Source organism: Camelus bactrianus, unplaced genomic scaffold (genome assembly GCF_048773025.1).
Source record: "Camelus bactrianus isolate YW-2024 breed Bactrian camel unplaced genomic scaffold, ASM4877302v1 HiC_scaffold_43, whole genome shotgun sequence".
In the NCBI taxonomy this organism is placed as follows: Eukaryota; Metazoa; Chordata; class Mammalia; order Artiodactyla; family Camelidae; genus Camelus; species Camelus bactrianus.
This window is the reverse complement of record NW_027413959.1, coordinates 7,021,657-7,045,928: the sequence shown is the minus strand read 5'-3', so window position 1 is coordinate 7,045,928 and position 24,272 is coordinate 7,021,657. Positions and strand designations below refer to the sequence as shown.

Genomic DNA, 24,272 nt, shown 5'->3' with positions numbered 1-24,272 from the left:
TGCAAGGCACTGAGTCCCTGAGGCACGGCCTGTGATACACGACAGGAACATCTCTGCTATCGACTGAGGGCCTCCTTTTCCCCCTGCAGTGTAAGAATTCCGGTGACTGAGTTAGAAGCATGCTTCCAAGCTGTCCGTGTCCTCGGCATCCAGAAGCGGAGCCTGGAAGCTTCCGAATTTCTCCAGAATGCAGTCTACATTCACCTTCGGCAGGTGAGTGTATGTCCTTACACAAGTGGAGGAATTACTGCAGTTTTCCTGGAACTTACTCACCACTAGTCCATCTGATTTTTCTGTGCTAGGATTCAGTATGGCCTGCTAAAAAATCTGGAGTCAGATTTTGAAACCCTGATGAAGAGGATTATTTATTTTATTTCACTATATGATAATCTTTTACTTTCAAAATTCAGAATTTTTGGTTCTTTCAGGCATTTTTGGGGGGGTTGGCAAAACAAATTTGCTCTTTCCGTCTTTGCGACCTGTTGCTTTGTGCCTCTCACCTGTCTTCTGTCACTTGTGAGGCAGTTCCATTTGTGACCCTGTCCGTGTTGTTCATGTTATACAACATAAAGTCTGTAAAAGTACAGTCCCTTTTACTCCGAAGACATTCCACAAATAACTCCTTAAATCTGGGTGTTGTTTTAAGAAGACAGAATCATTAGAACATGTAATTGCAGGTTGCTAGTGCAAAATCCCCAAATCAATAGTCTAGCTCAACATCTAAAATCTTTCTAATCTACCTTGGATTTGTATGGATAAGTGAAGCAATTTGCTAAGAATTGAACACCAGGGTTAGAATACAGGCTGGTGTAGCTCAGCAGGTCCTCTTGAGCCAGTGCTGTGCCAGAAAGCGGGGCCGAGGGAGAGGGCGGGGCTTAGGGAAAGAGGAGGGCCAAGGAGGAGGGGGGTCCTGCCCTCCCTGAGCTGACAGTTTCATGGCAAACACCTTCACCATGTGAAGAACTTGGAGTTTCTTCTAAGAACACTAGGTTTGAAAAGAGTCATAAAAGAACGGGAGTGACAAAATCCAATTTGTGTCAAGTAGGGGAGAGCAGCTGGAAGGCCACTTGGGAGACTCGTGAGTCCAGGTGGGCAGTGTTGGTGGCTTCTACCTGAGCGGTGGGACAGTCAGTGGGACAGTCACCGGGAAAAAACGAACAGATTTTAGGCATGTTTAGATGGTAAAAAAGAAAGGATGAATGATGTCTGTGAAGGTAGGATGGAGTAAGGCCCAGATTTCTGGGTGGATTAATGAGGTAAATGATGGTCCTGCTGTGCTCTGAGCAGGGAAAGCTGCAGAGGGAGCTTTGGGGGAACGCTGATGAGTTCAGCTGTGGATAAAGTGAAAGGCTGTTATATGTGTGGTCTGGGAGCTCAGGTGAGAGCCAGTAGCGAGTAGGGGGAGGGGAGAGAGACGTTCAAATCATTTTGTCTTGTGAGCATACAAATAATTATGAGTAATGATACACTTACGCCTCTATATTCTGGATTTAACACCCATTAACATTTTGTTATATTCACTGCAGAGGTTCCTAATATTTTTTAATAGAAATAAAATAAATAGAAACAAAATAGTGGAGTTAATAAACATCTTAGAGTTGATGTGTGTCCTTCTATGTATTTTGATACCTCATCTGTTTATAACCATAATCTATAAAAAGTTAACTAGTTTAGCATAAGTGTTAAACAGAGGGACGTGACACACAGTTTTGGGGCTTGAAGCTGATCTTCTCGGGCAAATTATGTAGCCTCTCTGTACCTTTGTTCCATCTTCTGTGACTGCCCCCGGGCCCCTCATCACAGATGATTTCCTAGACTGGATGATGGGAGTGAGGCTGCTGAAGGGGCTAAGAAGTGGCAACTGCTAGGGACACTTAAGAGAGAGACAAAAAGAGATTAAAGTCAATAAACTCAGTACAAACAAATACTCTCAAAAGAGAAAGAATCCTGCAGTGTTTTGAGCCACTTAGCATAAGGGAAACGAAATCACGTGGACCCAAAACTCTTGAGCATGTGAGTAATGTGGGTGGGAATATGTCATCAGAAAAGGGTTGAGAAAAGGTCTTTTGGTTTCCCTTGACGTTTCCATTAAGGATGGGGAGCAGAAGTGAAAACCCTCAGCTTCAGTGGAAGCTGCTGTTTTGTGTGAAACTGACCAAACTTTGGAGACCAGTCATCAGCGGTGCTGGCAAATGAAGAGATTTCGGGATTGGGTGGGGCACTTGCTGTGACTTCCAGGTGACCTACTGGCTGGGGGCTGTGAGGCGGGCAGTAGGTTTGCAGGGAGACCCGGGCATAATCCCTGGCTCTGAGGCTGCTGGTCTGACTAGCAGACCTGGGCACAGGCAGTCCTAATGGGGCAGCTCGGGATGTGGCCTGGGACACCTGCCGTGCTGAGGGGGAGAAGAGCGCTTCCCAGAGGGGGTGTCCCTGCGGAGAGTGGAAACGTCCTCCTGCAGGGAAGGAAGAGCCTCTGAGCAGGGTACTGGTTGCACAGGCAAGACCACCCTGAGCACTGAGGGTTTGGGGAGCCGGAAGTCACACAGTGGCCCGAGCAGCCTTGTTCCTGAGAAACTAGAGGGAGATGAGGCTGAAAATTCAGGCTAGGGTCAGACACTGTGGTGGGTTATGAGTGACAGTAAAGGACTGGTCAGGCAGGCACGAGAGAACCCTGTGGGTGTCCCAGCTGGAGCGTCACTCCAGAGGGTGGAGCTGAGTTATAGACTTTGCAACTTATTAGCTGTGTGACTTTGAGCAAGATCACCCCACCTCTCTATATATACCTTCATCTGTAAAATGACACAGTGACAAGCTCGTGTCATCAGAAGGCTTAGTTTAGCTCTGATCCTCTGTGTCCAGTCCTGTCAGTGCTGCCCTGCAAGTTTCTGCAGTGGCTGCTCTTACCCTGAGATGGGAGGGCATAGAGGGAATTTGTAGCGCCCGAGGGCAGGAAGGGGTTGCTTTAAAAACAGACATGTAGCCGCCTGCAGCTGCAGGCCTGCAGGCAGTTTGGTTGATGGTCCTGGAGAGGACTTTGGAGGCCTTAGCATCGTCATAAGACTTGTTTTCCCTTGGGGGCCGGAATTGCCTATGCAGATTAATGTGGAAAATTTGGGCTTCTGGCAAAGCTGTTTTCAGAAATGGTAATATACATAACATATCGTAGAAAATATAATGCTTTTATTTAATCTGTGGGACTTTGCAGCTGTTGGGAACACCTCTGTTGGCCTGGTCTCCACGGAGGACACTAGGGGTCGGCAGAGCGTGCGGGAGGGCAGGTAGCCTGCAGTGCTGCTGCGGGGTGTTCTCCCGAGTAGAGCACTTTGCTGAGTTGACTCTTCTCTGAGTTTGGTTGCCAGATGAGCAGACAGCAAATTAATGAGTTCTGGTGGGATTGTATAATGACAGAAAGAAAGAGGGACCCGTAGTTTTTCTGGACTAGAACACGCTTTTGGTTCCTGATCCAGTGTGTTCCATTGCAGAATTGATGAGTTGTGTCTATTCTGGGACTTGTCGACTGAAAGAAATATGTAGCCTGAAAGTTTAGAGTTACACTTTATTAGGCGAGAGGACTCGAGGCGGGATGACAGCCTTCAAATCTGTCTGAGGGACTGCTCCCAAGAAGTAGGGGAGGAACTAGGATTATATAGGAGCTTTACAACAAAGACCAGGGAGTTGGAACAATAAAAGATTGCTTTTTATCTAAAGAAATCCAGGCATCTCAAGTTAAAGAATATAGTGCCTTTGTATGTATCATTTGACCTCACTGGATTCATTCTTTAGACAAGCACCTAGCTATCTAGGGCAATTATCCTGTCTTCTTATTCTCAGTCTGTTCAGAGGGCAGCATTGTGAGTGGCTGTAGAGGCTGGGCTTCAGGTCTGTCCGCACTGGGGGGTGGCGGCAGCCTTGATGACTTGGTTTCAGCATTCTTTGTTTACTGACATGGTTGTAGTATTTTAATTCACATTGTAGTATTTTCATTCACAGACTGATTGTGGATAATCTGGAAACTTGCAAAGGAAACGAGATGGAATTACTGCAGGTACCTTCTACTTTAATAAGCCGTGTGCAAACATAAACATGGAGGAAGCATACATTTGAATTTGGTGGTGTAGGGAAGGGTTTCTGCACATTATAGGAGAACGCAAGGCAGAATATCTCTTCTTTGTTGGCAGGGATGTGGGTCAACCTGTCTTTTCTGTAGCGGTTTCTGAGAGCACTTTATGGTAATTAACAAACATTGACAAACGGTGGCACACTTTGCATTTAAGAGCTGACCTGTGCAAACGTGTATTGGACAGGTGGATTTCATAGGCAAGTGGTGAGGTGGATTGGAGAGAGGTGTAGCCCAGGCCTGGGCTCAGATTCAGGTTTAAATCGCCATTTCCTCACCAAAGGACCTTGGACTAGAGTGTAACCTCCATTAAACTGTTGGTGAATCTGTGAAATATGCATTATAATATTCGTTTCTTCCTGGGTTTGTTGTAAGTTTTAAACAGTATTATAACACACATGAAACACTTAACAGGCACTTAGCAGTGTTTACTGTGTCTTTCCGCCCCGCTTAGCGTGTGTTACAGCCGTAAAGGTAGCATGTGCCTGTTGAGGACGTACTGGTAGCCCCTTGAATAGGTTGTGAATTTGGTGATTTCCTTTAATCCTTGAAACTCTACGTGCCATGGGCAGTTATTTTCATGAACAGATGAGGAATCTTAGGGTAAAGAAGACGGTGTAATTTGCCCAAAGTCAGACCATAATTTTGGGTGCAGGGTCCTCTGTTCAGCATGGGCCCCTGGGATTTCTGCCCTCTCCGTTCAGCACCAGAGCCAGACGTGGAGTCGCCTGTCTCCCAGCCCAGAATATCCGGCAGGCAGCAACACAAACCTGGACCTGTTCTGCTTAAGCAAAAACTCCGGAGGGGAGGCAGGTACTAAAGGGATAAATGTAAAAACAGACGACTGCAAACTGTTATCAGCTCAGAGAAGGAAAGGAACACGCCTCGTCGTGCAGAGCTGGGAGCTTTCCCTTCAGGGCTGCTTTGGGGGCGTTCATTTCAGCTAAACAAACTCCACTCCTGCACCAAGGCATGAAGGCAGGGTGCATGTAACCAGGCTGACTGTGCCTCGTTGATCATATTCATTCCTAATCCAGTGTCAGCTGTCACGGGCACTTACCTAGTAAACAGATATTGGCCATAATCATCACGCACTTTGCTTGGTAGTTTTATTGGCCCCACTTTTGAGATGAGGTAATTGAAGCTGGGGAGTTTGCTGCATGCCCGTGATTACCTTGGAAATACCCCTACTGGTCTTTCAACCTAGACTGGTGTGGCTGTTACATCCCAGCCCTGTGAATGGCATCGTGTAGCTTCTACCAATTGGCCCAAATGACTGACATTGATTTTCTTAATCCGTAGGAAATGGTATGTGACAATAAGAGAAAAGGTGGTAAGAAATTCTTTGGAAAACTAGAACAAAATCCAATACTTCCCCAGCTGGGGTAGCGTACCCAGTGTCACTCATCCCACTCACAGCCTGGCACCTCCTCCCTCCCGACTCCGTGTTCAGAAGCCACTCTGAGCCTTCGAAGAACATTTTGCCTCGTGACACTGTTGACTAAGACCTATGACCTCTCTGTCCCTGGTTTACTCTCTCTTCAAGGCCATTTAAATTTTATGCAGGCTCCTCCACTCCGATGTAAGAAAAGACTCTTTAAACTTCTTGATGAAGCTCCTTAATGAAGATCTTGTGAAGGAAACCTAGTCAAAACCTGGGAGGTATGCACACAGTGACTGCATGCAAACTCAGCACTTTGTGAAGTTCAGAATCAGAGGGGTGGGAGACTCAGGAAAGGCTTTTTAAGGTAGAAAGGGGAAAGTGAAAGGATGCAGGCTGTGTGAGACTGAAATATCTCGGTCCCAGCCAGCAAGGCACCTGCGTTCAGGATGGTGTATGGGGAGTACAGAGTTCTCACAAAGAAAGAAGTGGTGGGATGGGAGGGAGGACAGATAGATTCTTTACTAGGGAAGGAAAAAGTGGGCTGAAAATTTCCTGGTTGAATAAGAGGACTGTGACATGATGTGCTTGCATTTTGGAGATAAGGGTTTTGTGGGGACAGGCCTAGGAGAACGCTCTCTGGCTGGGGAGTCAGCACAACAGAGAACCACAGAGAACCGGGCTGACCTCAGGGCCCCTGCTGGGGGAGGGGCTGCCCGCCATTTTGGTCCTGGGGGCTACCTCTGTCCCTTAGTTGGGGCCTCAGAGCTCCCTTCACATCCCAGTCCTGTTGATACAAGAAAACATATGTGGGGCATGGGAAGGGCTGTGTCCCAGGCTTTGGTTGAGCCCCTGGAATGTGCCCCACCAGACGTGGGTCCTTGGCTTCATGCAGGAAAGGTTTCAAGAGCAACTGTTGAGTAAAGGTAGATTTATTCACAGAGACACATTGAAAGGCAGGAGAAATTCCACGAGGTGTGGGAGTTGGGTGCTCAGATTAAAAGTAGGTACACACTCCACAGACAAATTGTGGGCCTTCTCCGAAGAGGGAGAGAGAGTGATGACCGCGAGGTGGCGCTGTGTTGCTGGTTTTCATGGGCTTGGTTGTTTTATATGCTAATAATTAGAAGGAGCAGCCTAAGGGCAAGGGGCTGGGATTCCCAGGGAGTTGGCCATTTCCCACCGTTTGACCTTTTGTGGCTAGCCTTGGGATGGCCATGGTGCCTTGGGGCGTGTTATTCACCATGTTACTATTACAACGGGTGTATAATGAAGCTGAAGATCTGCTAGAAGTAAAATCTCTTCATCCTGAGCCTCAAGGCCTACTGGGGGTTGAATCCTTCACCATTTTGATGTTAATTGCTGTGGCCTTCATTGAATGGCTGTGCTCTGGCCCCTTCCATCCTGTCTCACTGTGTTGACACAGAGAGAGCAAAGGCCGGGCCCTGCCTGTGCTCCTGCATTTAACAGGGAGAGGGGTGGGGTGGGCTGAGGATGACTCTGAGTGGTGAGAAGGATGTTTCAGATTTTCCCACGTGGGACATGGGGACGTGCCAGCAGCCACCGCAGATTTATCTCACGGGCATTATCGCTTGTGTCACTCATCTTTTTCTATTTTTCTTTCTTTTTTTTTTCAAGTATTTAATCTAAATTTAACATCAGGTTTTCTTAGGAAAGAAATTTCTCTTTTTCTTTTCATTGGGGCTCTTTTGGGGGGGTAGGTAATTAGGTGTATTTATCTGTTAGAGGAGGCCCTGGCGGTTGAACCCGGGACCCCGTGCACGCTAAGAACATGCTCTACCACTGAGCTCTACCACCCGCCCCATCATCTTTTACTTTTTGCTTTAGCTGCCAAGAATCTTACGGCTGAATTTCTAGTCGGCCTTTAACACTTACCCTGACTTCATGGCATTCGTTTTTATGAGTTTTCTTCCCCCTGGTTTCATTTAAGTATTGAATCTCCATTTTCTCTTCACTCTAACTTTTGTCTTTTTGTTGTTATGGTTGTTAAGCTGTGTTAAAAATTGTTTAATTTCTCTTTTAGCAGGAGGCTGAAAGTAAATAAATATGTAAACAAACTTATCACACTTAAATGTTTTATACATTCTAAGCTGTTTATTAGTTACTTAAAAACCGAATTGAATACTGAAGTGATAACATTTTAAAATTATTTTTTAACATTTTATAAAATTATAGCTGATTTACAATATGATATAATTTTCAGGTGTACAATAGTTGCACAATTTTTATTGTTATGCTCCATTTATAGTTATTGTAAAACATTGGCTATATTCCCTGTGTCGTAAGATACATCCCTGTAGCGTGTTTATGTTACATGGAGCAGTTTGTATAAGAAAGTTGGGTAATACAAAGTCTGGGGCGTGGCTCTGTCTAACCCATGTTCCCGGTCACCCTTCCTGTCAGAGCCCAGGCCCTCACTCCTTTCTGCAGGGGAGCACCTGGAGGCAGCCCTCATCAGCACTGGCACCACCCTCTGAGTGGCAGTGACAGCAGTGACTGTGTGTGGACGTGCAAAGTGTTGTTCCAGGAGCTTTACATGCATTTCTGCATTTAATAATTAAAGCCCTCCTGTGAGGAATCATTTTAGGTTTTTAATGAATAATACATTTTATTTTGATTTTGAGAGTTCAAACTTCCAGAAAATTTACTGGAATAGTACAATAAAGGCTTAGATACAGTTCACCTAAAAGGGCAGTGTTTGCCCTTTTGTGTCTGGCTTATTTTAGTATAAACTTTCAAGGTTCATCCATGTTGTAGCCTCAGTCAGTACTTTATTCTTTTGGTTTTATAATATCCTTTTTCTTTTTTTTTTCGTTTTTTCTCTATTTAAAAATATTTTCATTGAATTCTAGTCAGTTTATAATGTTGCGTCAGTTTATAATTTTGCATCAGTTTCTTGTGTACAGCACAACACTTCATTTATATAGGAACATACATGTATTCATTTTCATATTCTTTTTCAACATAAGTTACTATAAGTTATTAAATATATTCTCCTGTGCTATACAGTATAAACTTGCTGTTTACTCTATACATACTCAGTATCTGCAAATCTTGAACTCCCAATTTATTTCTTCCCACACCCTCTCCCCTCTGGTAACCATAGTTTGGTTTCTATGTCTTTGTGTCTGTTTCTGTTCTGTAGATAAGTTTATCTTTTTGTTTGTATGTTTTTTTAGATTCCACATGTGAGCGATCTCATATGGTATTTTTCTTTCTCTTTCTGGCTTACTTCACTTAGAATGACATTCTCCACGTCCATTCATGTTTCTACAAATGGCATTATTTTATTATTTTTTTATGGCTGAATAGTAGTCTATTGTACAAATATACTACAACCTCTTTATCCAGTCATCTGTCAGTGGACATTTAGGTTGTTTCCATGTCTTGCTATTGTAAATAGTGCTGCTCTGAATATTGGGGTGTAGGTATCTTTTTGAATTACAATTCCTTCTGGATATATGCCCAGGAGTGGGATTGCTGGGTCATATGGGAGGTCAATGTTTTGTCTTCTGAGGAACCTCTGTACTGTTTTCCACAATGGCTCCACCAAACTGCAACCACAGTGTAGGAGAGTTCCCTATTCTCCACAGCCTCTCCAGCATTTATTGTTTGTGAACTTCTGAATGATGCCTATTCTGACTGGTGAGATGTGATATTTGATTGCAGTTTTGATTTGCATTTCTCTGATAAAGATATTGAGCATTTTTTCATGTGCCTATTGGCCATTTGTATGTCTTCATTGGAGAAAAGCTTCTTTAGGCCTTCTGCCCATTTTTGAATTGAATTGTTTGTTTTTCTTTCTTATCAAGTGTAAAAGGTGTTATATATTCTGGGAATTAAGCCCTTGTCAGTCTCATTTATTGCAACTATTTTCTCCCATTCCATAGGTTGTCTTTTAGTTTTGCTTACTGTTTCCTTTGCTGTGCAAAACCTTGTAAGTTTAATTACATCCCACTTGTATATTTTTGCTTGTATTTCTATTGCTTGAGTAGACTGCTCTAGGGGAACATTGCTGAGATGTATGTCAGATATTTTGCCTATGTTTTCTTCTAAGACGTTTATAGTGTCTTGTCTACGTGTTTAAGTCTTTAAGCCATTTTGAATTTATTTTTGTGTATGCTGTGAGGGAGTAGTCTAACTTCATTCATTTACATGCAGCTGTCCAGTTATCCCTACACCATTTGCTGAAGAGGCTGTCTTTACTCCATTGTATGTTCTCACCTCCTTTGTCAAAGATTCAATGACCAAAAGTTTGTGGGCCTATTCTTGGTAATTTTGTTTATCCGTTCATTGATGGATGGATATTGTTTGTAACCTTTGTCTACTCTGAATGATACTGCCATGAATATTGATGTGCAAGTTTTTGTGAGAATATGTTTTCATTCTGTTGGCTGTAGAGTTGGCCCGCCATATCTGTAATTTCCACTTCATGGATCCAGATGGCTGATTGTAAAGGGACTCGAACATCCTTGGATTATGGTATCCAGGGTGGGGGGTTCCTGAAACCAACCCCCCGAGGATACTGGGGGATGACTCTACATGTAGGAGTGGAATTGCTGAGCCATATAACTCTAACCTTTTGAGGAAACACCAGACTTCTCCAAAGAAGCTGCACCATTGTCCCTTTCCACTGGCCGCAAATGAGGAATCTCTGCCTCCTCAACGACACTTGTTATTGTCCATGTTTTGATTAAAACCGTCCTAGTGGGTGTAAAATGAGAACTCATTTTGATTTTGATTTGGCTAGTGATGCTGAGCTTCTTTTCATGTGCTTATCAGCCATTTGTGTATTTATTTAAATCCTTGGCAAATTTAAACATTGGGTCGATTTTCTTTGTATTGTTCAGTTGTAAGCATTTTTTATATATCCTGAATACTAGTCTCTTCTTAGATACATGCTTTGCAAAATTTTTCTCCTATTCTGCAGATTGTCCTTTCACTTTAGTTTTTTTAAGCATTAAAACAATTTCTTTACAGGGGAGGTAATTAGATGTATTGATTTATTTTATTTTTCTTTCTAAGCATGCACTCTGTCACTTGATATACCCCCTTCCCCTGTCATTTCACTTTCTTGATGATGTAATTTGTAACAAAAAGGTTTTAACTTTCATGAAGTCCAGTTTATCTGCTTTTTTCTTCTATCACTTGTGCTCTTCGTATTGTATCTAGGAAACCAAAGCCTATCCTAGGACCACAAAGATTTATACTGTGTCTTCTTTTAGAAAGTTTATAGGTTTAGTTTTTACGTTTCTGTGTGTGATCAATTTTCAATTAATTTTTATTTATTTAAAATATGGGGGTCCAGATTCCAGATTCATTCTTTTGCCTGCAGATACTCTGCACTCCCTGCACCATTTGTTGAATAGACTATTCTTTCAATGGAGTGTTGTTGACACCCTTGTGGAAAACTGACTGTAAATGTAAGTTTTTCCCCCTGGGTTTTTATTATGTCTCATAGATTTATTTACCCAAACTTATGCCAGTACCATTCTGACTTAGTACTATAGCTTTTTAGTACCCTTTAAAGTGAGTCCTCCAACTTTGCTCTGCTTTTTCAAGATTGTTTTGGCTGACCTGGGCCCCTTGCACTTCCATATGAATTTTGGGATCACTTTTTCAATTTTTGCAAAGAAGTCAGCTGGAACATTGATAAGGATTCCACTGAATATGTAACTCACTTTGGGGAGTCTTAACATTTTTAACAATATTGTCTACCATTCCATGAACATGGGATGTGTTCCATATATGTAGATCTTTTAAGTATTATTTTGATGATACATCAAAATATTCAATGTACAAATCTTGTAAATTTTTGTTAAATGTATCTCTCATTTTATTTTTAATGCTGTTGTAAATGGAAAGGCTGAGCTTCTTGAGGGTAGGACTATATATTAATTTGTTTATTTCTAGGATTTCTACACAGCAAATACTCTAGGTTTATATTTGCTACATAAATCTATCCACAACTCTTCCCACCCCCGTGTTATAAGAAACCAAGACCCAGGTTAAGCTACCTGAACACCTATGTGGAAGTGAGAATTGAGACCCTTGGGTGGGGCTTTGTGAAGATGATACTGAGAGCTTATTTAGGATGGCTTCATCTTAAATTCCTTTAAACAACACTTTTGGTGTAGTCAGATACATTAAGATCATGCCCTTTTGATGTGCAGAGGAGCTAAGACTATCATTTTCAAATAATTTCTAGTGAGAGTGTTGTACTTGAAATCAAATTTGCATCAATCTTTGTAGATATATGTTTCAGGAATTTTGACTAAAGAACACCTGTCTTTATTCATTAATGACAACTAAATTCTCAAGCAACATGTAAGAGTTTAAGCAAACTGCCCCAGCCCAGTAGTGCTGGTTGGATGCAGCTGTAACTGGAGTCAGTGCTTACCTCTCCCAGCACGCTTGGGCTGATCTGCTCAAAGGTGTTCGTCCAAATGTTTGTCTGTAGTCTGTTGGACAAAGCCATAAAACATTGAGTTAAGGTTGCTGGAATGCAATATATTCCTATTAATATTAAGTAAGCACATATTGAGTGCTTACTGTATGTTGGGAATTGTCCCTCAGCCTCACATGTATATTATTTCACTTAAAACTTCATATATTTCCTTGTTATTCTCACTTTACAGATAAGGAGACTGAGAATTAGGTCTTCTGTATTTTGGATGGAGCTCATTATCAATGACAGGAAGTTGTAAGGAAAAAGATATTGATTCATCCTGAGAAAATATTTTTCTGACCGTCAGCAGTGAAGAGGTTGAACACTGAAGAAGGTGATCATTGTTTGAGTGAGACGAGCCCCGGATTGTACGGAGTCAGCATCCCTGTCCTGGACACGGCACGTGTAGATCTGTGTGGTGGGTGAGGCGGCGAGGCCGCGCAGGGAACGCGGATGCCGGGCCATTGGGCTGTGCTCAGGCCTGGTGGGGCTTTCTCCTAAGGGCAGTGGACCGTCATTGACAGATCTTAAGTAGGGGAGTGGGGTGCTCTCGTAGATCACTTTTGTCTTGTAGAATGCTTAGAAACATTTAGAAGGCTCTGCAGGAGGTGATGTGATGAGTCAGATTAGGGTGGCTGCCAGGTGTAGGAGTGTAGAATTTTCAAGTGGTTTTCAGTCCCAGTTTTGTGGCTGAGTAGCTGTGTCACTTTGGATGATGCACTCAAGGAAGTAAACAATTTATCTAATCAATTGAAGAAGTGATGTACCGACCTCCCAGGACTGCTGTGGTGATCCAGTGAGATAACGTGTGCACAGTGTGCAGCGTGGTCCCCAGCACACAGTCAGTGCTGAGTGAGTGCCAGTGAGTACCTGGTAGGTCAGGTGTGGGTGGTGGGACTCGGTGACTGAGGAAATCTGGGCCCTGAAGGTGGGGTCCAGTCACATCTGTGAGTGATGGGCCTGAGCTGGGAGAGGCAGGGAGACCTTGCCCCCCGACCAGGGGCCCTGGGTAGGACGGCTATGGGAGGAGCACCGTGAAGTCAGATCTTTGCAGGTGGAGCTCGAGTTGCCTTTGAGACATCTAAGTGCATTGTCATGAGCTCAAAGAGGAGGTCTGGGCCCGGGCTGTGAATTTTCCTATAATTTTAATCCCTGAGGACGCCGAGGTATTGATCATTGAACGTGAAGACATACTTTACAGGACAAGTGAATAGTATTATCATCTCTGTCATCAAAGCTCACATGTCTTTATTCATCACAAGTTTGCTATTGGGTACTTACAGAGCTCACTTCCACGCCATCCCCTGGGCTCAGGCTCCACAGTAAAGAGCTGGTGAGCCTCCCTCTTTTCCAGAAGAAGACACATTTAGCTGGTAGAATTCTGTACCTCGCCAGACTTAGAATTTTAGTTTGTTGTTTTAATTCTATTTTCTGTTAGCCATCTCCTGACAGGAGAGACGTTTTACCTCATGGGCATATTTCAATTAGCTGTTACTGAGAATTGCTGATCTGATCCATAGTGTAAGTATTATATTAACCTTGTAGAGTATTTATCATTTTTCTGTCTTTGCCCTTTAATTTTGTATGCCCCTTGAAGTCTCTATCCTATTTGGGGCCTTATTTTTTTAATTAAAAAATGTCTATTTGCAGTTAAGAAAACAAAAGAAAAGAAAAATTACACATGATTGCTAAACTTAGAAAATATCTAGTGTGTTTTCTGTCTCGGCAACGGAGGGTTCTAGAAACTCGTGAAAACCTTCATTACACAAGTTTCTTAAAATGCTGATTAAGAAATAAAACCTTCTTTCTTCATCTTTCATGCTGCACAGCTAATTGTGAAGAAAGTGAGGGGAAATCCTCAGAAGCCAAGACAAACCAGAAAGCAGGGATTCTGGGTGATACACGAGCCTTAGAAGCCCTGGGGTGCCTGTTGGCTCCTGTACTGAGTTTCAGTTGCCTTGACAGGAGGGTAGGAGGTGAACCCGAGTCCTCTCACACTGGGAGTTGGATGACTGATCATATGTAAGGCCAAGCCCATCCCGAGAAGCATGGTTTACAAAAGGGTTAACTATGAAAAAAAATTCCTCAAGGTAAGACAGTAAGGAAAGTCAATTTTTTTGGAAGAGGGGATAAATAACAAATCCAAAGTAAGGATATAGTTTAAAGCTCTTCTGGCATGAGAGTAACCACAAACTCCTGGCAGAGAATCACAGCTACTCCTGGAATGAGAAGCTGTGGTTTGAATGAATCAGTGAGCAGCCATTCCGAAAAAGGCCTCCAGAGTCTTGAGGATCAAGATACTTGACTGCAAACACCTGTCTTCCAAGGTCTCAATCAAATAACCAGAAAGGTTTTAAAGGAAAGAAGCCATAATCATAGTTCTATTTCTTAACATTACTTTATGCTAGGAATTCAGAGGTGACTATGGAGTTGTCTCCTCTTTTATGGACCTTACTTTCTCTTTGGGGAGACAAACTGACATAGTTGGGGAGCTTGGTGGAGGGAGGTGATAGTCTGTTGCAATTAGCCAGGAGAGGAGATTAAGAAAGCAGTGAAGGGTGGGTGAACATTTTAGCTAAGGACATTCTTGTTCTGCTGGCCCTTAATTGCAGGCTCAATGAGCAGTCACTGGATGGAATAGATCTTACGGAGGATGGACTTAGCTCAGGCCTCTTTAGAATGGACAAGTGAACCTGGAGAAAGACAGTCAAATCTGTGCAGACATTAAAGTTCACTTGAACGTGCTCCATCCCTGAGCCAAAGATAGGACAAATATGCAGCACTTCTTAAGGACAGAGGAGTCGTTTTTAAGGTTCTCCAAGAATGAAGCCCAGGGAACCGAGATGGCCAGTTGTCAAACTGTGACTTTGCTCTTTGGACGGTGTACCCACCAAGGGTATTGGCCTTTTATACATTTCCATTTCTCTTTAATACATGTCAGGTGATGAGGACGTGGGCACAAGTGTTTGACATCTTGTCGAGGCGAATTTGGGTACCTGCCTAGAAACGCGGGCACGGCTACAGCTGCGTCACACATGTTGCCGCCCATCCCGCTCCCCGTCTCCGTGATCACGGCAGAGTGGTTCCTTGTTGACCTGTCCATCTCCTCTGTGACATCATAACCCATGAAAAGACCGGAGAGTATTAACTTGGCTTTGTTAAAGTCAAAGGAACAGATCTAATATGGAGTCAGATTTGTTCTTTCCTATTTCAGTATTGCCATGGAGAAGACAGTTTGGGCAGCTTTTTGTAGGGTCCTCGAGGATTTCTCTCTCAGCCTCTGGGGGCCTCTATTGAAAACCCTTCATAGCTGTCTGGCCTGCTGGAAAACCACTCCGACTCTTTTGCCCTGAAGATGTGTTCAGTTTATAACTCATCTCTACTCCTTGGAAAACAACTCAATAAAAACTCAGTTGGTTTTCCACCAGCCATGGGCAGGGGTGAGGGATACCTTGTTATTATTTCATAAAATAATAATAATAATAAAAATAGTAATAATAAAAATAATAATAGTAATAGTAATAATAATAATAATAATAATAATAATAATAATAATAATAATAATAATAATAATAATAATAATAATAAATAAAAGAATTTTTAAAACAGCACTGGGCACATAGGTGAGAGTCAATAAATGCTTCCTGGCTTAAATCAAAAGTGATGACTCAGTGATTCCATGGCTGCTGTATTTGCTGAGCTAGTTACTCCTTTGCTCCATTACACATTTTTTTAACTGAAAAAGAAATACATGCAAATGGTTAAAAAAAATTCAAACAGAGCACAAAAATACACAAGTGAAAGAAGTTTTCCCTCATCCTCTGTTCTTCCAGCCCTCCCTGGAGATGCCACTGTTTACTATCCTTTGGGTGCTTTTCCAGATATGCTATGCACATTCCCACCTATGTATGTAAATTCCTTTAAAGTTTTAGTTATATTTAACTTAAAGTGATTTAAATCCTCAAGTGGCTTCTGCCTGGGTAATAGAACAGAACAAATCTGACTCCATATTAGATCTTTTCCTTTGACTTTAACCCTATGCTTTGTCTCCTAGGCTTCACCTTGCTTGTAAAACAATGTTGCTTAGAGCCTGAAATATACAGGAGAACCTATTCTGAAGGCTCTGATCTTTAAGTATATTTAACACATTTTCATTCATAAAAAGATAAGAAATTGCAGAATAGAAAATAACGTTTGTTTTGTTAGAGGTTTACAGAGATTTGACACAGGCAGATAGCTGCAAGAACAAAGGATTCTAACAAGAAGGAATTCCTACACCAAGAAGATTGCAACAACCAAGCACGTAGGAAAAGAGCCTGAATTCTGACTTGGGGAGATGGTTTTCCAGGACATTAGTTTGCCATCTAGGTCTACAGAAACTTGCTATTCCATGCCCCAACACCTGGTCTCCCAACTTATTGGCCTGTCCTGCACTGAAGAGAATGAATTTGGATTTGGTAGCACTCCTATATACCTAGCAAGCTGGGCACTGGAACTGAGTGTTATGGAAACAACAGGCCAGCCAAGGAACAATCACCACTCGGAGTGTTGGCGTACTCAGATTTATTATGCCGGCGGGCTCAAAGGGGCTTCTGCTCCGAAGTTCTTAGCACCCACATCCAAGACATACACATGAAGTTTTAAAGGGTTAATTACAAGTAAGGGTGTATTAGCCAATAAGGCTCAAGCAACAAAAAGCAAGGAATCAGCACACTGGTGCTTGTCAACTTGTAATAGACACTTGTTGAGCTTCGATTTACGGCTTAGCTTGTTAGCCCAGTAAACTGACACTAAACTTCAGATTTACGAGTTAGCCCAGCAGAATTTAGATCAGTAAACCGACACTTATCACACTTAGATTTGTGACTTAGCTTGTTAGCCCAGCTGGGCTTTTCCTTCACATGAGGACAGCTCTCCCACACCCAGGGAACTACTCTGAGCCCTTGATGGTTCCAATAGGGTGGAGTGTGGTTTACCCAGGACGGATGGGGACTATGCACCAACACTCAGGCAGTCTGCTCTATCTGGGGCTCTGATCTTGAACCACCCCGCTCCCTGCCAGCCCAACACCTGGGACAGTGGAGCTAAGGCAAAGATCGTGCCTGCCTGTTTCCCAGCGTGTAAAAGGGGAATATGTACTCTTCCCAAGGTAGTTCTGAGCGACAACACCTGCGGGTGCTTGGTTCCCAGACCAACAGAAAACCCTGCTCCGCGTGGGGGCAACAGGTGTGATACCCGTAGGGGTTCTGCAGCAGCATCGGATGGAGGGCTGGATCAGGGAGGTAAAACTTGAGCTGCGGGCCTTGAAGTGTTACAGAAGGGTACAGAGGCAGGACTGCCGCCTTCTTCAGGGTGCCACCAGAGGTAAAGCTTTTTCTCTCCATCCCCGCTAGGACCTTACCCTTTCCAGATCCCTCCCTTCTCTCTGCTCTTCCTGTCCATCTGTCTCCCTCCACTTTTTCCCTCCTCTCCTCCCCCTCTCATCTTTTCCCTCCCTCACTGCCCCACCTTCTCTCGCAGAACCCAGAGCGGATTGCTGGCCCTCCTGCGCATGGGCGGTCGGTGTCAGCTGGACCGCGGGTTGGAAGCTCCAGCTCCGAGCCGGGGATTAGCCCCAAAGGCTTCTCAGCTCTGTCGCCCGGCAGGCCTTTAGCTCCTGCCTGGGGCCGGTGCCTCTGGCTGTGGAAGTGAAATGTGGGGTCTCCCGGGAAAGGGGTCAGGTGGCTGCGGGAGGGCGGTCCGCGTGTCACAGACCACGAGGGCGCGAGTCAGCCTGTGTTCAGCTGAATTGCTCGGGCCAGACCCCTCTGCCCGCGCCACCTGCCCCAGTGCCCCAGTGCCACAGCTTCCCGGGGCCAGGTGTGCACCTGCCGCCTCTCACCCAGCCGGCCTCCACTCAGTCCGCTGCTGGCGTCCCCTTCCCCTCTCTCGCCCGCGAGTCCTCTCCTCCCGGGCTTCCTCTCCTTGGCCACCGGCCCGTCCCCTCAACTGGGCGGGCTGCGTCCCGGGCGGGCTGCGTCCCAGGCGGGCGGGGTCTGCGGACCCGGACGGGGCAGCTGGGGCTGGGGCTGGGGATGGCCACCGATCGGGGCTGCAGCCCGCGTTTCCACCCATTTCCCTGCCCCGCGACTCCGGGGCTGCCCTGGTCTTCCTTTCCCGCTCCCTGAGGAACAGCTCAGTGGCGTCTGCGCTGCTCCCTGGGCTGAGAGCCTCCGGCTGTAAAGCCCAGCTACTGGTGGAGTTGGGAAAAGGGATCCTCAGTGCCAAGCGAGCTTCTGTCTCCTCCCTCAGTGTTTCTGCCCCAGGTAAGTACCTTGAACACTTTCAGGTGTTATGATGGCGATGCTTGTTGGTGTCATGTGTTTTTATAGTGAGAGGGATTACAGTGTTGATAGCAGGGCTTGGTTCAGTTAAAAATGAGCTGAAGGCATAAGGCTGTGTCATCCTCCTTCCTTCCCTCTCCCAGGGTGAAACGTGTGACCATCGATTTTAAAAAGACAGTTACATTCCCTAACTAGCCCAGCCCAGCTTGGTGTGTTAACAGGAACAGCACCACCAGAGGCGTTGGAGACCCAGGGACATTGCAGTCCTAAAGAGCTCCTGGCACAGTTTGGTTTGTTTTGGTTTTTTGTTTTTCTTAAATTGTGGGGCAGACTAAGTAGTATAGAGGGAAAAATAATTGTCAAGAAATATTTTTTCATATAACAGCTTTATTGTGATATTGTTCACACACCATGAAGTCCACCCATTTAAATGGTACAATTCAGCAGCTTTTAGCATATTTACACTTGTGCAACAATTATTATTCCAGAACATTTTCATCACATCAGAAAGACCAGTGGAAATGAATGACCAATCCACCCCTCCCCAGTGGTGGTTCTAAAGAAGTTTCTTGTCTATTCTTGACCATAAATTAACTTGTTACATTCCATGAAAAATCTGGTAGGAATTCTAATCAGAATTGCAATGAATCTGTCTATCAAAATAGGAAGAATTAATGTCTTTATGGCATAAACTTCTTCTAACCATGAATATAACTGGGACCCTATATTTTCACCTCTCCAGAGCCTGGCCCATGGGAAGTCCTCACTAATTGTTGGGCTTGTGAATGATGAGATTCTATACATCATTAGTTGCAACTGTAGCCTTTCACAGAAGAGAAAATTAACCTCAGTGAAGCCAAGTGACTCTCTGATGGTCAGAAAGAGTGACAGCCAGTGCTGGAGTGATCTAGTGGACTTGGTGCTTGCAACCAAAATTCTTCGGCAGCTACAGCTAAGGGGATTAGAGTGTTCTTTTATTTTTTCTTAATGGCGTTGCTTTTATTTTTACTTATTTTTTTAAATTAATTTTTTTGAAGTGTAGTCAATTTACAATGTTAGTTTCAGATGTACAGCAGAGATTCAGTTATAAACATAAGCATATGTATCTATATATCTTTTAGATTGTTTTTAGTACAACTCATTACAAGAAATTGATTATAGTTCCCTGTGCTATATAGTAGGTCCTTGTCATTTATTTTATATTTATTAACGTGTATCTGTTAATCCCCCCTTTCCTGCCTGCTAAACACAGTTGGCTTTCTATGTCCATGAGTCCATTTCTAGGAGCAACATTTTTCTTAGTAATATATGCTGGTTGGCTGCTTTCAGTTTCAGTAATTCCATCTGTGGGTGCTTTTCTTCTGGTGGCCTTTATGTGGTTTGTACACGTGGTAATATAGGTCTGTATTTGGGAGAACTCCAGGCCTCGTGTAGTCCCTGGTACAGAGTTCCCACTGAGTTGATGCTTGAACTGGGAAAAAAACATAGTAAATGTTGGAATTTCCAATATGGTTGAGACTTCCAGGTTTCTATAACCTGCTTAGCCCACCTTAATATTGGCTGCACCCTTACTTGGTAATTTGGTGGAATTCCATGGTATGGTGGTGTAGAGACAGGGCCTTTTATGCTTATTCTCTTTCCTTTTTCTAACACTCATTCTCCTGGGTCTCCCAGATCCTCCCCCAGCAGTGCCCAGGGCTGGCTTGGTGCTGCGCTGAGGATATATTTATTAATAAGGACCTTTCCTCATCTCTTCTGAGCTTCCATTTTTTTCTCTGCACAATGAGGTCTTAGACTAGATATGTGCTTTTCAGTTTCTTTTAAAGCCATGTTTCCTTTGAGAAACAGAAAATGCAAATCACTCCTCCCATCCCAACCCTTTAGATTTTGATACAGCCTCCAAGGAGTGACAAAGCACTTTGTGGAAAATTGATGTGATTGTGATTCCAGGTGGCACAGAAAAGACTCTTCAGAGATTTCTTGCAGGGAGAGGGCAGGAAAGGTGCAGTATGTCACACTTTCTAGTGTGAGCACTGGAGCAGTGGCTTGGATTTAAATACGGTGTCTGACGTGGCCTCTCTCTAATCATGTACAATGTGATAAACTTCTCTACCTCAGTTTTTCTTGATGTGTCAAGTTGGCGTGATAATATTTTAGGGCTTTTGTGAAACATTATACACATAATCCATTGGTGTTTCGGTAGAAATAAGACCTGCTAGGGATTCAGGGATTTGTTTAAAAAAAAAAAATCTTGTCCATAGCAATCTGTCGGTGTGTATTTTGAATTTCCTGGAGGGTGAGGGTTGAGTCTAAAGTCCATCGTGGGACAGGTGGCCCATAGTTTTCTGTGCACCTGATTGCCCCCTCCTCCCCAGTCCTCTTCCTCAGTCCAGGATTAAGTTCCCTAGTAGATTTACACAGAGGTCTTGTGGAAATGGCTTTTCATTTTATTGTTTCACCAAGAAGGGCTGCCATCATGATCTCTGTGGTCAGGTTTTGAAGGGCTGCCATCATGATGTCTAGTCAGGTGAAGGCTATGCAATTGGGAGTTTCTATTTAATAAAAAGAAAAAAATTACAAATAGAAAATTAGAACAAGGGTGATGACAGGAGCTCTTGGAAGTGGGCACCATTAGTTTTGTTAGCTTCAGGTGCAGTGGCCTCTTGCCACGAGGACCCATCCTCTTGCTCTGAAGTTGGAGGGACCAATGGGTTGAGTGGGAATGTTAACTGAGTGTATCTCATGTGCTGGGCATTGTCCTATTTGTGCTTTGTGTTCCTTATTTGAGACAGTGAGCTCATTTAACCTCAATAGCCTCTTTAAAAAATTAGACTTTTTATTTTGAGATATAATGTAGATTCCCATGTAGTTGTAAGAGATAATATGGAGAGGGCCTATGGACCCTTTGTATAGTTTTCCTTAATGGTTCCAACTTGCAAGTTTGGGGTACAATTCATTACTGACTCACTAACAATTTGAGGTTTGTTTTATTGCCCTAATTTTATTCACGATTAAACTGGGGCTTAGAGAATCACACAGGCCTGACCAGGTCACCCACATGGTTAGTGTCGAGACGGGTGGAACGTGGGCTTGGGATTTCCAGGCAGTACCATTATGATGGTCTGTGGCAGGGAGCAGCATTCATTTTGCTGGTTTATTCATTCATTCAACAAACATTATTGAGTAACCTCTGTGGGTCAGATGTTTTCATAGGGTTATCTGATTCTTCAGCAGTCCTGAGAATCAGGTATTGTTTATATTTTTTAATCTGAGAAAATTAGCTCTAAGAAGTTATAACCCCCCCAAATGAAATATAACTCATAAAGGAGCGATACTAAATTTGTACAGTCACCCCTTTTTATGCAGGTGGTACCCTAGGCATTTTACATTTGCAAACTTCTGTAATCCAGATATATTCATGTAAGACAAAGATTTTTTTTTTTAATTGAAGTATAGTCAAGTTTACAATGTTGTGTCAATTGCAAGGTTTTTTTTTGAATTTTGAATTAAAAAATATTTTTTCAGGAGGGTAATTAGGTTTATTTATTTGTTTCATTTTTTAAAATGAGGTACTGGTGTTTGAACCCAGGACCTCGTACATGCTAATCACGTGCTCTACCACTGAACTGTACCCTCCTCCCCAAGGCAAGTTTTCTTATCCATTATTCTGAAGATTAGGAGTTCAAATAAATTGGATAGAAAACCAGATCTTTTGATCCCACTGTAGTCCTTTTCTTTATATTCTGCTGAAGGAGGTTGGGGAAAGCACTTCCTTTGTTCACTTCCTTATTCAGCATTTTTCAGCAGTGACTTTGCATCAGGGCCTTGGTAGGTGCTTGGAAACAGAAAACAAGAAATGACCCTTCTCTGCAGGGCAGAAAGCCTAGACCAAAAGCTGGGTAATGTGATCCGAGCTACGGTAGCCATTTGAAGACTCTGAGGACAAACTGTACCCCCGGATTTACTTGAGCTTCCCTTGCTTTCTGGTTGGTACACACCAGGTCACCGCAACCCAGATGGGCCTGCAGCCCACAGTACAGTATGTACCTCGATCTCCTCTCCCCTCTCGTCAGGGCCTGCAACATGAGCATCCCTGACTACGTGCAGTGTGCTGAGGACCACCAGACTTTCCCCGTGGTGGTCGAACAGGTGGGGATCATCTCAGAGGAGAATTTCTTTTGCATCTATAAGTGAATCACCTTGGTGAGTCAGATCAGTCCGTGCGGCTCCCAGTGGGCAAACTGTATCCACTACAGCCACCACTATGCGCCCAAGAATGGGTGGAGCGACTTCCAGACCCACCGCAAGGTCTTGGGCCTTGTCATCATTACTGACTGCCTCTCGGCCAAGGCTTCGAAAAGCTCCACGTGAAGAGGAGCTGTATGGCACCACGCTCTATGACTCTCAGCACTTTGACTTCTGCTGCATGGGGAGGTGGCCGAGCAGCCGCGCACCAAAGTGGCCTTCAATTTACGAGGAATGCAGGGTGGTGGAGAAGAGGATCAAGGACTTCACTGAGTCACTCTTCATCTTGCCCAAGTCCAAGAGGCTGGACTGTGCATCCGACAATTCTGGGGACAAGATCCTCCTTCTCTGCATCCCATTTGAAAAGGAGGACATCATGGGACTGGACACAGAAAGCAGGTAAGTTTACCTGGAGGCCAGTCCACCCTGGCTGTGTGCCGGGTTTCTTCCCTACATCCAGAAAGGGATCAGCAAGGAAGAGGACTCTCTTGTAGCCAAGGGTGGAGGGAGGTGCAGCCCGCCGGTTTACAGACATTTAAAAGTGAATCCGCCTTTGTTTCAGAGAGATCCTTTTAGGGTTATTGTGGACACTTACTCCAGGTTTTCAGCCAGGACCCTGGTGGGACCCCTGGAGTTGCTGTCCAATAGAGTAGCCACAGCCACTGATGCTAGGAGAGCTGGGGAGGAGGCTGCTCTGAGCTGAGATTTGCTGTAGGTCAAATGAACATCAGACGCTGAGACTTGTCTAGTAAAAAGAATGTAAACTATCTTATCACTTCCTATATTGATTACATGTCAAAATGATAGTATTTTACATACAGTAGTTTAAGATTTGTTCTTAAAATCATTTTCTAGTATTTGTTTTTTGTTTCTTGGTTTGTTTCTTTGTTTACCGTTTTAAATGTGGCAACTGGGAAACTTTCTTTACATGGCTCTCATTTCATTTATGTTGGGCAGCCTGTCTTAAGATAGTCTCATCCCTTTGCTTGTAGATGAGATGCTGAATCCCGAGAGGCAGAACGAGGCGCTGGTTGAGCTGGGGCTGGAGCCGCTGTCTCCTGCCTCCCAGGCCCAGCACCTGTTCGGCTCAGGCCCTCTATTCCTGCCCGACAGCCAGCATGCCATGTTAGGACATCAGAATCACCGCCAGGGACTTCCGAATGAACTCCTTATGCAGGGAAAGGCGTATCACGGAGTATGGGAAAGAGCAGGGAAATGTTCATCCTCACTTTGTCCCTGTGATTAAGTCAACGGCCCCACTTTGTCTCGGAATTACAGACGAGCTCTTCTGGGCTGCCTACCCCCCCCACCATCTGCTCTGTTTCCCCGTGTATCTATAGTGCTGTCCTTCGTGCAGAAGAGGGTGACATGCCTTTGCCGAGAGGTGGTCCCCCTTTGCTGGGGAGAGTGAGGGAAGCTGTGTGCCCACGGCCTACGGCCTCAGGCCTTGAGTCTGGAGAATACTCATGGCGGTCTGACAGGTGACGGTCGGAGGACCTGGCACGGCTGCCGGGCCCACTGTGGAGGCGGTGCTCTGTGATTCTTGAAATTAACTAAGATCAGATTCTACTTTCTGGTTGTTGGTAAGTTGGAGGAGAAGATGCCAGAGAATTGATAAAAAGAATGTCCAGACCAGCCCTGTGAGTGATAGGCACAGGGGACCCGAGTCCCCCACGTGTGTGAGGTGCCTAGCGGGCTCTGGATGAATTTTCTGTTCCTCCCGGACATAACTCTATG

General features: G+C 44.2%; 1 long non-coding RNA gene across 1 annotated transcript in view; it reads left to right on the top strand.

The window, feature by feature from the left end:
• Positions 1-24,272, top strand: part of LOC141576885 (uncharacterized) — a 118,241-nt gene that overhangs the window by 38,374 nt on the left and 55,595 nt on the right. The window contains exons 7-8 of the long non-coding RNA XR_012505311.1: positions 90-213; positions 12,158-22,934. This is a non-coding gene — a long non-coding RNA (uncharacterized LOC141576885). The remainder of the gene's footprint in view (positions 1-89; positions 214-12,157; positions 22,935-24,272) is intronic.